Raw genomic sequence first — 12,335 nt, 5'->3', positions numbered from 1 at the left:
ATGATTCTGAAATTATCCCCATGTCATGAACCATTCACTCTCCACCTATTGAACTGTAATTGGATTCTGTTTTTGTGATGTTGTCTATAATCATAGTGTTTAGTGCCTTTCAACCTTCTTGGAAATTTATCATAATACAACTGTGAGGCTCCTAAGGAATTAATCTACAAGCCTTTGGTCCTTTTCATTTCTCTAAAAACTGTCCTCTCCTCTGTCCATCTTGACTCTGAAATCTGAATTTCAGGCATATGTTGACTTAATTTGAAGGATCTTATCAACTTATTCATAGACTTTGTCTGCTTTTTCAATCTTTAACGGATGTTGGTCCTTGAGTTCCAATTGTCTTCCCAAGTGTCTTCCTAGGATAGAGAAAGGGATGAAGACTAGGCATGTGATTTTATTGGTTTAGGAAACTCCTAGGGGAGTTAACTCCCCTTTACCAGTATCAATTTCATCTTCTCTGCTACCTTTAGTCTTTGAAAATTGGCTCGAGGGACTGTACTTACCCAGAGCCACACAGCCAGTATATTCAGAGATAAAACTTGAACTCATGTATTGCTGGATTTGATGATGGTTTTCTATTCACTGTTTTTCTTTTGGGTAACTAAGGTCCAAGCCAGACAGATGTGTTTCAGCAGTGATTGCAAAATGGAGAACCTTAGGTAACTATTCAGTGCTGTGAGTTGGTGGGTTGCCTTCAAAAACATGACAAAAATCAAAATGGTTCCATGGAAAAAAAAACAACCTATGCTTGGATTCAGAAGACTTGGGTCCCACTCTTGGCTCAGGTACCTATTATAGGTGTAATATAGGAACTTTTACAAAAGGAATATTCAATGTATAATTGCATATATCCTAACATACTTTCTTCAACATGTGGGAGGCATAATCCTACTTGCCTCCTGCATCACCTCCATCTTGGGGGAACCAAAGAGGATTAGGTTCACAATTTGGCTCAAAGAGCACAGTCCTAGGTCCCCTCAGGCTTGAGACCAGGTATTCTGGCTTCTTAGGCTTTCCATGTTGGCCTGGCCCACTGTACTACCCTGCCTACAGTCTTGGCTCCAGGGTCACCAGGACTCAAACTCCCAGTCCTTTGTAGATCATTCCCAGTACAGTTACTCCTTTCACAATGTGGGGGTTATGGCGCAGCCCAACAGCAATCTGGAAAATCTGTAATATTTTTTGGTCCTCCATACCAGAGAAGAAGTCTGAATTAAAAGATATTATTAAAGATAAAATGTTGATATTACACAATACTATACACACACACACACACACACACACACACACACACACACACGTACTTCTGAGTTTCTAAACTTTTTCTATGTCATCTGCTGGCCTTTGCTTCTCATCTATAGCTTCCAAAAAACTCCCAAAAAATTCCCATCTAATTTCTTATGCCGACATGCGATCTATCAAAGTAGCAATGGGGAAAGTTGCAATGTGGAAGGATTAACTATTTGGAACTGAGGACAGATATGATAGAACAGAAACTAATGTTCCCAGACCCACTTCTCAAAGCTGGGGTAAAAAAGAGAAAAGCAGAGGGAAAAGCAAGTGCCCCTCCTCTTACCAGTTCAGTTCACAGTTTCCATGGATTCAGAAGATAGGAATTATTTTTTAAAAATAGTACAGTTGAAAGCTATCTGGCCCTACAGGACAAAAGAGAAGACGGAGACAAGGGCAGAGAGGGAGGATAGAAGAGAGAGCAGATTGGTCACAGGGGCAATTAGAATGCTTGGGTTTGGGGGGGGAGGGGATAAAAGGGGAGAAAATTTGTAACCCAAAACTTTGTGAAAATAAATGTTAAAAGTTAAATAAAAAAAAAATAGTACAGTTGAAAAGATAGTGGAGAGACTGATTTGGTTTCACCATTTTAAAAGATGCAGGCATCCAATTAAGGAGACTGCCCCTACCCAGTGAAGCAACAGGCTCTAAGGTAGAACTAGACATGCCTATACCAGCCTGGGGTTACACATGTTTGATCTTAGACAAGTCATTTGAACTTTGACCTCAATTTCTTATCTATAAAATGAGAGAATTGATCCATATTTCTTCAGAGAACCCTCCCAGGTCTAAATTTATGATCTCATTTCTTCCAAACAATTGGAAATAGGGGAATTGACATTGGTTATGTAGAATTGCAAGGCATCCATACAGAAATAATAATTTCAAGGAAGGAAGGTACAACCATAGAAAGATAAAAGTCAAGCCAAAATAGCACAGGTCAAGCTCCAAATAACCATTATAACCAAGCTAAAGGAGTTTGAAGGAGGGAATCTCAAAATCAGAATCTCGAAAAATGGAAGGAACCTCAGATGCTTCTATTAAATGCACAATTGAAAAAAAAAATTCCTCTATAACATACCAGCAAATGGTCAATCAGTCTTTGTATCAATACTACCAGTGATGGTGAGTTCACTCCCTATCAAGTCAGCCCATTTCTCTCTTGAACAGTTATAGTTTCTAGAAAAAATTTTCCTAATGTCAAGGCTAAATCTGCCTTTCTGTTACTTCCTGTTTGTTCCTACTTCTGCCTTTTGGGACCTCTTCTGCTCTACTACCATTCAAATCCTTGAAAATGGACAAGGCTTCATGGGGGATATCTTACCTATGAAGAGAAGGTAGTACTCAGACAAATGGAGAAGAGGAGGTTTGATGTTCTAGGCAGACTTAACATCTTGGTTCTTTCTGGAAGGAGACCTAAGTATATGAATACATTTCCATAATGGTACCTTCTTAAGGGGGACAATTTCAATATCCTCTCCATGTTCCGTGCCAGAGAAGATTCATATGCTGCACATGTCAATGCTACCCAGCAATCCCAGGAAATCTGAAACCTAAGTTTCCTGCTGAGGGTAAAATGTGAGTCACGCCAGCAGTTGCTCCCTCCATAGGAGTCTCTCTCCCCCTCCCTTTACCTCTCTCTGTCTCTCTCTGTCTCTGTCTCTCTCTCTTTCTCTCTCTCTCTCTCTCTCTCTCTCTCTCTCTCTCTCTCTCTCTCTCTCTCTCTCCCTCTCCTGCTATAGCAGCCATCTGCTGATTTATGCAGAGAGGAACATCAAAGGAATGTTAAGGGTGAGAAAAACAAGTGCTAATAGATTCCAAAAATGCAGCAGTCAGGAGTGAGTAAATGCCTGGAGAGCTGGCCGATTCCACAGATCCTGGGGGAAGGGGAAGAAAGAGCAAGAGAGAGCCTTTGGGTGAAGGTGTGCCCCTACCCTCATCCCCATCCCCTCACTTTGTTCTGGGCTGTCTTCATTGTAGAAACTCCCTTTATGAGGTTTGTTGGTGCTGCCCACCCAACCTGGGCCCCTTGTCCCCACCTAACAGGTCAGAAGTCTTCCTCCATCATCCAGGTGGTCTTAACCTTTTTTTTGTGTCATGGATCCCTTCTCAGAATAATTTTAAATGCATGAAATAAAATACACATGATTACAAAGTAAACCAACTACATTATAATGTAATTTTCAAGATATATTAAAAAAAAAAATGTTCACAGACTCCAGGCCAAGAACCCTTGTTCTAGATCTCTTAACAGAGGCAACACTATACATGTTGTCTCCTCCATAGAATGAGCTCCTTGAGCAAAGGATGACTTCATTTTTGTTTTTATATTGCCAGGACCTATGGTATAGTAGCTACTCAAAAGATCCTCATTGACTGATTGCTTGATCCATAGATATAGGAAAATGCATAAGAATTGGAATAGGAGGATACAGGCTCCAATCACATCTTTACTGTTTACTACTCACTCATGTGACCTTGGGCAAATCACTTTTCTTTGTGTTTCAGTTTCCTTATCTGTAGTAATGAAGAGGTTGGATTAGAGAATTCTAAGGTCTCTTTTTGAAAGTTAACTTCAAGCTTTATATTTAGGATCCAATGATTGCACAGAGAATGCAGAAGCACCCAGCGTGTCCATTGATTATTCCACGCTGCATGACCACTTCTCCCACTTGAAGTCTTATTTCTGGCTATAAGTCTGCATTCTCCATCTGCTTCCTCCTATGTCTAATGCTAAGCCACAGCATGTCCACAAAGTAGCTGAAAGAAAGGGGAAGAGGGGTAGAAAAAAGTCAAAGGGAATGGTTTACAAGTTACCTTTCCCATCATATTATCTGGTTGTTATTCAGTTGTTTCAGTCATGTCCAACTCTCTTTGACCCCATTTGGGGTTTTCTTAGCAAAGATACTGAAATGGTTTGCCATTTCCTTTTCTAGCTCATCTGACAGATGAGGAAACTGAGACAAACAAGATAAAGTCACTTGCCCAAGTTCACACAGCTAATAAGTGTCTAAGGACAGATTGATCTCAGAGAGATATCTTACTGATTCCATGCCTTGGTGCTCTGTACAGTGTGCCATAAAGCTGCCCTTCATATAATCCACCAATATAATAATCTCTCATAGGAAAGTTCACTATAAACTGTTTTTCTTTTTTAATCTTTCTTACAAGGAAGGCTCATTGGGTAAGAGAGGAGGAGGAATATGTTAGGAAATGAATTATTAGTTTTCCCTCTAATTTGGTCCCCATAAATAGGTATAGGATCATACATCTAGAACTAGAAGAAACCTCAAATACCATCTCATTGTACAAATAAAGAAACTGAAGCCTAGAAGAGCTAAGTGACTTTTCCAAGGACTCACAGATCATAGAGGTCAGAGGCAAAATCTGAACTCAATTCCTCTGATTCCAGACCTATTTCTCTTTCCAATATACCTTGCTTCCTGCTGTCTTTTCTGTATGTATACCTGATCTAGCTTTCTTGCTGCTAGACCCAGATGACTCTGGAGGAGAGAGTGAGGTTGGTGACTTTGCACAGCCCTCTCTCATTTAAGTCCAATTCACTTGCAAGTCTTGTCATCACCTTCCTGATATCATGGTCCTCTTCAAGGTCTCAAGAAAACAACATTAATATCCACATGCACATCAACATTTATCCCCATTATTCTCATAGTAAGAGAGACTCTCCCTAATGATAGAAATTAACCTATTACTTCATTCATGAGACCCCACACACACACACACACAGAGTCACTAATGGTATTTCTCATTTTCCCTTTACACTTTTGCCAGCTTACACACCTACATTCCTCCTCATACACAGAACTCCTCCACTAATGAGGACTACCTTAACTGCTTTCTTAATGAAGATCTCTTTCACCCATTGGCCAATAATAGGTCCCAGCCCAAGTCTCACTTGCTCATTGTTTGAGTTATGATGGCTCAGAGTGAATATAAATAACAATTGTTTCTGTCCTAGCCAAAAACTCTGAGGATCTTCCCCTCTCGCACTGATTCTCTTGTAAAAGCAAACTAGGCCATCTTTTGCCTCAATTCTTACCTAGCCTTTACCTACTGAATGGGTATTGCCTCGGACAAACTGAGGAAAAGACCTTAGTTTTAAAAGGGCTAAGGTCTTCTACTGCATCGGTGCCATCTTCAATCATCTTGACCTATGTCTTGACACTGGTCTTATGACTGGAGGAGAGAGTGAGGCTGATGACTTTTCACAGACCTGCCTCTCTCAAATACATTTCACTTACAAGTCAAAACATCACCCTCCTGAGGTCATTGATCCTTTTCTAGAACTAAGGGCAGACAACGACAATGTCGACTTCTTCCTCCCTCATTCCCTTTACATCTTATTTGTAGGCCTCCTGACCCTTCACCATGGGGAAATCTCTCTCACATCATTGTACTAAAATGGACTCCTTGGAAGAAATGGTATCAAACTCAAATAGAAACAGGGGCCACTAAAAGTATATAAGTATCCCTGCTACTGCATATTGACTTTAAAAAACCTTATATTAACATTATCTATGTTCTATTGTATTTTCATTTATTTTGTTAAATATTTCCCAACTAAATTTTAATCTGCTTCAGGCTGCACCAGGTCATGTAGGTTGTGTATTAGATATTTCTGATTTACAAAGTTATCTGAGTCAAATCTGGAAGACCCTCTTTCCAAGTTGCAGAAGTACACAAAGTATAAATGCCTTGGGAGTCTGTAGCCAGAACTGGGTTCCTCTAGGCAAACTTAACTCTGACCCCTCTTCCATTGTCATACCTACCTTAGAGAAGGCAAGTACTTCTCCCTGGTGCCACTACAGTATACATAGGCCCTAGTCAATGATGTAACCCTCTTCCTAGGAGCAGGGAGAGAATTATGCTCTGGAATGGTCTAAATTTAAGACTTACGGGTACACTAGTAGCTACTCACCAACAAGTTAGGAACCTCCTCTATAGATGAATATTCTAGAAAATGATTCAAATTTCTCGAACCAATTAGACTCTAGGGCAGGAATAGTTTCAAATTAATGAATTTTACAGGAGCAAAAATAATTGTTCTGGAAGGAAATACAGAAAGGAAAAATGAGGAGAGAAGAAAAGAGGTACTGGCAGAGGTGAATTCATTTCTAAATACCCAAATGACTCGACTGCTTTGATCGGATATTTCACATTTCTTGCTGTAGCGTAAAGAGAACTACATTTACAATCCGAGGTCCTGGGTTCAAACTCTTGCTCTGTTAATTACTATATATGTGACCTTAGCAAGGCAGTTCCATTCTTTGGATCTCTGTTTATTCCTCTCTATAATGGGGATTAGGATCTCTGGATGATGGCTATAGTCTTTTCCAGTCCTAATTCTTAAGGTCTCCCAATCCTCTATGATTTAATGTTTCTTTATGGGCACTGCTATCCTTCCTAGTCACCCAAGCCCTCACCTTAGGTGTCATCTTAAACTTCTCTTTCTTGCCCACCTTACCTATCCAATCAGTTGCCAGATTTTGTCATCTCTGTCTCCATAGTCTGTCCAGTATATGTCTCCTTCTTGCCACTTCAGTCACTCTATTGGAGGTGAACTATTGAATTAGCTGTCTAATTGTTCTCCCCTCTACTCTCTCCCAACCCCAATGTATTCTCTGCTCAGCTGCTGAAGTAATTAGGTCTGATCCAATTAGGTCAAGTTCTTTTGACTCCAGGGCCACTGCTCTATCCACTGTGTCCCTAGTGGCCTCTGGAACACTCCCTTCTAAGATTATCTTCCTTCTACTCTGTGTCTTGTATAAACCTATTTATTTGTGTGTTGTCTCTCTTATCTGTAAAATATGCTCTTTGAAGGCAGGTACTGTTCTGTGTGTATGTGTGTGTATATGTGTGTGTGTGTGTGTGTGTGTGTGTGTGTGTTCCTTTATAGTCCTACTTATCCTGACAAATCAGGAGATCAGGGGATGGCTACATTTCCCCCTCAGGGTCTGTAATGTTAATGAGTGTTACTTAATTAGGGGAGCCTTGTTTTGTAGGAAGGCAAAGAGTTTTGCTACTCATTCATAGGCATCTTGTGGAACCCCTTGGAGGGAGAAATTTAAAGGGAAAGTTTGCTTATGGGGAGGTTTGCTTGCTTGAAGGCTTTCACACCTTTTGTTAATTAGGCACTGAAGCATGAGAGTTGTGATGACTTCTGGCTCTCTATTTATTCTGAGATTAGTATTTTGCTTTGGGGATTTACTCTTTGGAAGAAGGCTCAAGTGCCAGATGCAACTGTGAGTAGCCATTAAGGGGCCCTGGGCTTTGAAAATCCAGATGTTGGTACTTCTCTCTCTGGTAACTATGTACGTATGTAATCTGTCTGTGATTGTATGTATTGATGTATGTGTGATGTATGTATTGCCTATGGTCAGACAGTTGGAAGCCCCATCTGTTGGTCTACTTGTATTTTCTCCATTGGTACATGTGATTAAAGAAGATTGTTGACCTCTCAAAAGTTGCTTTCCTTTTAGAAAAGCTAGCAGACCATCCTGGATGTGTCAGGGTGCTTGCTGCTATAGCATCCCACAGGTATCCCCAACTGGTTATAGTGATTCTTCTAATTTCATCAGCTCAAGACCCCATTGTAGTGTGCTCCCCTGATATCATTACATAGCACAAGCTTATATTTCCTCTTCATTGATTAAACAAATTTTACCAATTAGCTTAACAGATATTTACTAAAAAGGAAGAACTCAAGTTTTTTTTGTTTTTTTTTTAAAGTCTATTAAAAAAATAGCCTTCTAAATTGCAACTCACTCTCCCCTCTACATTTTGGTCCCTAACAATAATGGGCTCAAACTTAGCTAGAAGCATTTTTTTCTACTATCAAATTCACTGATGGGTGTAGCATAGCCAATGGATGAGTTTGCTCCTTTGCTTTCAGGAAATGAGATCTTTGCCACAGGGTTGATTCATAGTTGGACAGTCATGAAGGTTGCTTCCCAGGGCTACAGTAGCTGTAGCTGTAGCTGTAGCAAACTCAGCTAGTTCCTCAACCCTTTGAATTTCACAAGATCATTCCATCTCCAATCTTCTTTGATTTAAAGACCCACACCTTTGATTCCCAACCAGTGGTCTTTCCACTTCCCCAGACTGCCTCCTTGGAACTAACCCTTTTAATCTATTACATTACTTCCATGCTCAGAAATAATAATTACTATTGCTGTTAATAATACTAATGCCGCAATTAGGATTGCAACAATTATAGCTGTGTAAGCATTGGAAGTGAAAAAGCAACACATTCATTAAATTAGCTGATGAAGCTAAATCAGGAGGTGGTGTGATCATCACTGAAGACAGATAGGGAGAAGGGGGAAATGACAACAAGAAAGAAATGTGGCCAAGTAATAATACAGAATCAACCAGGGCAGTTATTAATGATGGCTGGAGACTGGAGGAAGGGCTGATGGAAATGCAGGAAACAGAAATCCAGTGAAACAGAGAGGTTTGAAAAAGCATTAATTCAAGGGAGAGATTTACAGGGTGTGAGTGGATGAGCATGCAATGCAACATGGCAGCTAGACAAGGAGTTGGAACCCCACCCTTGCAGTCCTCACCACACTGCCCCAAGTGATGAGCAGGTTTCACCCAACAGCTGGTGGCAGCTGGGGATTATTGGGAGTGTGTTTGAGGATGGGGGGGCAGGTGCAGAGGATAACACCAAGGTAATATTGGCAAGTTGCCTAGCTCCCTAGAGCCTGCTGGTGGCTGGAAGTTTCCACTGACCTGCTCATTTAATAGCTGGTATAATGGTAGCCTGCCTTGGCATGCCTGCTATTGATAAGGAATGATTGGTCTTGGCACTGGAGTCAGTACAATGGCAACACTAGGAAACTGGGGGATTTGGGAATGGAAGAAAACATTGTTTGTGATCTATGAAGTAAGGGGATGATTCCCTCTCTGATGACTAGGATGAGAGCAGGTAGATGGTTGAGGCATTTTTGCTGGATTAGCTATCAAGCTATCTGCTAGAGAGTAGAATGGGGATCGGGATATGTACAGACTGGCTTAGAGTAGACTTGGTAGGAGGCAAAGCATATAGTGCAAAATAATAGGGTTGAACTGAGGGTTGGAATAGCAATGGAGGAGAGGACAGTATGGCTGGAGAGGCACCTTGGGGCTTATTCTTGGGTGTCTCTCATTTAGGTTTACCCACAGTTCAGATCCTCAAGAAGATGCTATTTTACCATTTGGAGGAACTTGGTATTGTAAATTTGGAGTTAGAAGGGACCCCAGAAATTGTTGAGTCCAACTCCCTCATTTTGTAGATGAGAAAACTGAGCCTCAGAGAATGATCCTCTGTAGTGTCTTGTGACAATTAAGATAATTTTGAGAGCATATTTTCTGGGTAATTTAATAATTTTATTAATAAAGCCAACACCTTATTAATAAAAGCATAGCCATTTTCCCATCTCTCTTAGATCAAAGACCATGATGGTGGTGGGCTCAGGGTTTATATGTTCTTTTGAAACAGGAGTGGAAATTAACTGTGATTTATTAGCACGGTGTAGGTGAGCTATATTAAAATGAGGGGCTGAGAGGGATATCATGTCACCCTTGGATTTAGAAAGTTTTATCTCCCAGCATTGGACCCTCTATTCGAAGAATGAATATCTCCCCCAAACCTGAGCAGAATGACTGCCTGAGCAGGGTGGGATTCTACTCCAATCTTATTAGCATTAATGTCCTTCAAGGGACTGAGGACTTTAGAAGGGAGAACTCTGGATCTCCCCGAATTATTGGTTATTAATAACCATTTTTCTCAGTCTCATACAGGGTCAACATCCAAGATACCTGGCCTCCATCCTCTACTCTGCCCCTTAGTGTCTCTTGTTTTCAACTTGCCCTAAGTGCCACCTTCTAGAAGGAGCCTTTGCTGATCCTCTCAGTTGGTAATACCCTCCACTCCAAAGTGAAAATATTATCCATCTGAAAATATATATATATATCTTTCCTTCTCTCTCCCTCTCTCTTTCCCTTCCTTCCTCCCCTTTTCTCTCCCTGTGCTTCTCTGTCTCTCCCACTCTTTCCTTTCCTCCCTCTCCCCCTTTCTCTCTGTTTGTCTCTCTGTTTTTCTCTTCTTCCTTCCCTCTCTCCCTTCCTCTGTCTCCCTGCCTCTCTGTCTCCCTCCCTCTCTCCTTTTCCCCTCTTTCCCTCTCTCCCTCCCCTCCTCTCTCTCCTTCCTCCTTCTTTCCGTTCCCTGTCTCTGTTTTTCTGTCTCTCTCTCTGTCCCTCCCCCCCCCCCCACATTGTCTTCCTAATAGAATATAAACTCTTTGAGGGCAAAGGCTGTTTAATTTTTGCCATCATATCTCCAACCAGAGAAGGGTGCTGATGGAAGCATTGGGCGTTAGATATCAGAGAAGACCAAGAAATGGTCCCCCACCAAGATTAATCACTTTGGTTTCCTGCATTGGTGAAATTGAAACTATATACAACAGAGTGTGCTGGAAATGCACCAAGTTTGTTTTGATCTTCTTAGCGTGTTCAAAAATTTCTTAAAATTGCTTTTGTTTTACTAGTAATTAAGCATCTGTAACTACTGGTCATTAGAGGAGGGCAAGCAGAATAGTGAGCAGGTCTTAAAGCCACATACAACAAATGGAACAGGTTGCCTGGTAAGGTGGTGAGCTCCCTATCACTTCAAACATCCAAACAAAATCTGTCTCACTAATAGTCGAAATCAGTTAATCAAGTAAACAAGTATTTATTAATTACCTAGTACATGGAGGAACCTAGGTGGATAGAGTGCCAGGTCTGGAGTCAGGAAGATTTCTCTTCCTGAGTTCAAATCTGGCCTCAGACACTTAACTAGCTATGTGATCCTGGGCAAGTCACTTAACTCCATTTGCCTCAATTTCCTTATCTGTAAAATGAGCTGGAGAAGGAAATGGTAAACCACTCCAATATCTTTGCCAAGGAAACCCCAAATGGTGTCACAAAGAGTCAGGCACAACCAAAAAATGACAAATACTATAATACTATTTGCCCAAACTCTGTGAAATGTCCCTGGACTGGGGAATTTAAAGTCAAAACTAAAAAAAAAAAAAAAAAAAAAAAAAAAAAAAAAGTTCCCTGCCCATAAAGTGCTTGTAATCTATAAAGGAAGGACCTATATAAATATGCACCCATATAAATATGTCCAAAATATATATACAGCATAAATGCAAAGTAATGAGGTGGGAGGGCCACCAGCAGCTGGGGAGAATCAGGAAACACTCAGGTAGGAGAGAAGTGGTATTTGAACTGAAGAAACTCAGGACTCTAAGAGGTGAAGGGGGAGTGCATTCCGTGTGAGGGAGGGCAAGAAACGTCCTGAGCAAAGACACATAGACAGGAGACAAATGTCATATGTGAGAAACAGCAAGAAGACTGATTAGACTGGATCCAAGTGTTCATGAAGGAGAGTGATGCAGCAGCCTCAGGCTAGACAGATTCCTTGGAGCCTATGAAGAGTTTTAGATGCCAGACTTGGGAGTCAGTATTTGATCCTAGAGGTAACTTGGAATGGTTGTTCAGTTGTTTTGCAGTGGAATTTTACTCTTCATGAGCCCATAGAACTGGAGTGGTCTGCCATTTCCTTCTCCAGAACATTTGACAGATCAGGAAACTGAAACAAACAGGATTAGGCGACTTGCCCAGGGTCACACAACTGGTGTCTGAGGCCAAATTTGAACTCAGGTCTTTCTGACTCCAGGATCTGTACTCTATCTACTGTACCACTTATAACAATAAAACCTTTTCCACCTATAGTATATGTATAAGTATTTACATGTGTGTGTAGGTATGTATATTGTATGTGTATATACATACATACATATATGCTGTTTTCAATTTTGTCTATCTCTCTGTGGCCCCTTTGGGGGTTTTCTTGACAGAGATACTGGAGGGGTTTGCAATTTCCTTCTCTAGCTTATTTTACAGATGAGAAAACTGAGGCAAAATGGGCTTAAGTGACATGCCCAGGGTCACCCAGCTAGTGTCTGAAGGCGGATTTGAACTCAGGAAGATGA

At 40.9% G+C, this 12,335-nt stretch overlaps 1 protein-coding gene across 3 annotated transcripts in view; it reads left to right on the top strand.

Annotated features, from left to right (window-relative positions):
* Positions 1–12,335, top strand: part of ENPP6 (ectonucleotide pyrophosphatase/phosphodiesterase 6) — a 182,614-nt gene that overhangs the window by 151,670 nt on the left and 18,609 nt on the right. The window lies entirely within an intron of this gene.

This window comes from Notamacropus eugenii, chromosome 7, assembly GCF_028372415.1.
Source record: "Notamacropus eugenii isolate mMacEug1 chromosome 7, mMacEug1.pri_v2, whole genome shotgun sequence".
NCBI classification, from domain to species: domain Eukaryota; kingdom Metazoa; phylum Chordata; class Mammalia; order Diprotodontia; family Macropodidae; genus Notamacropus; species Notamacropus eugenii.
This window is presented reverse-complemented; position numbering and strand designations above follow the sequence as displayed.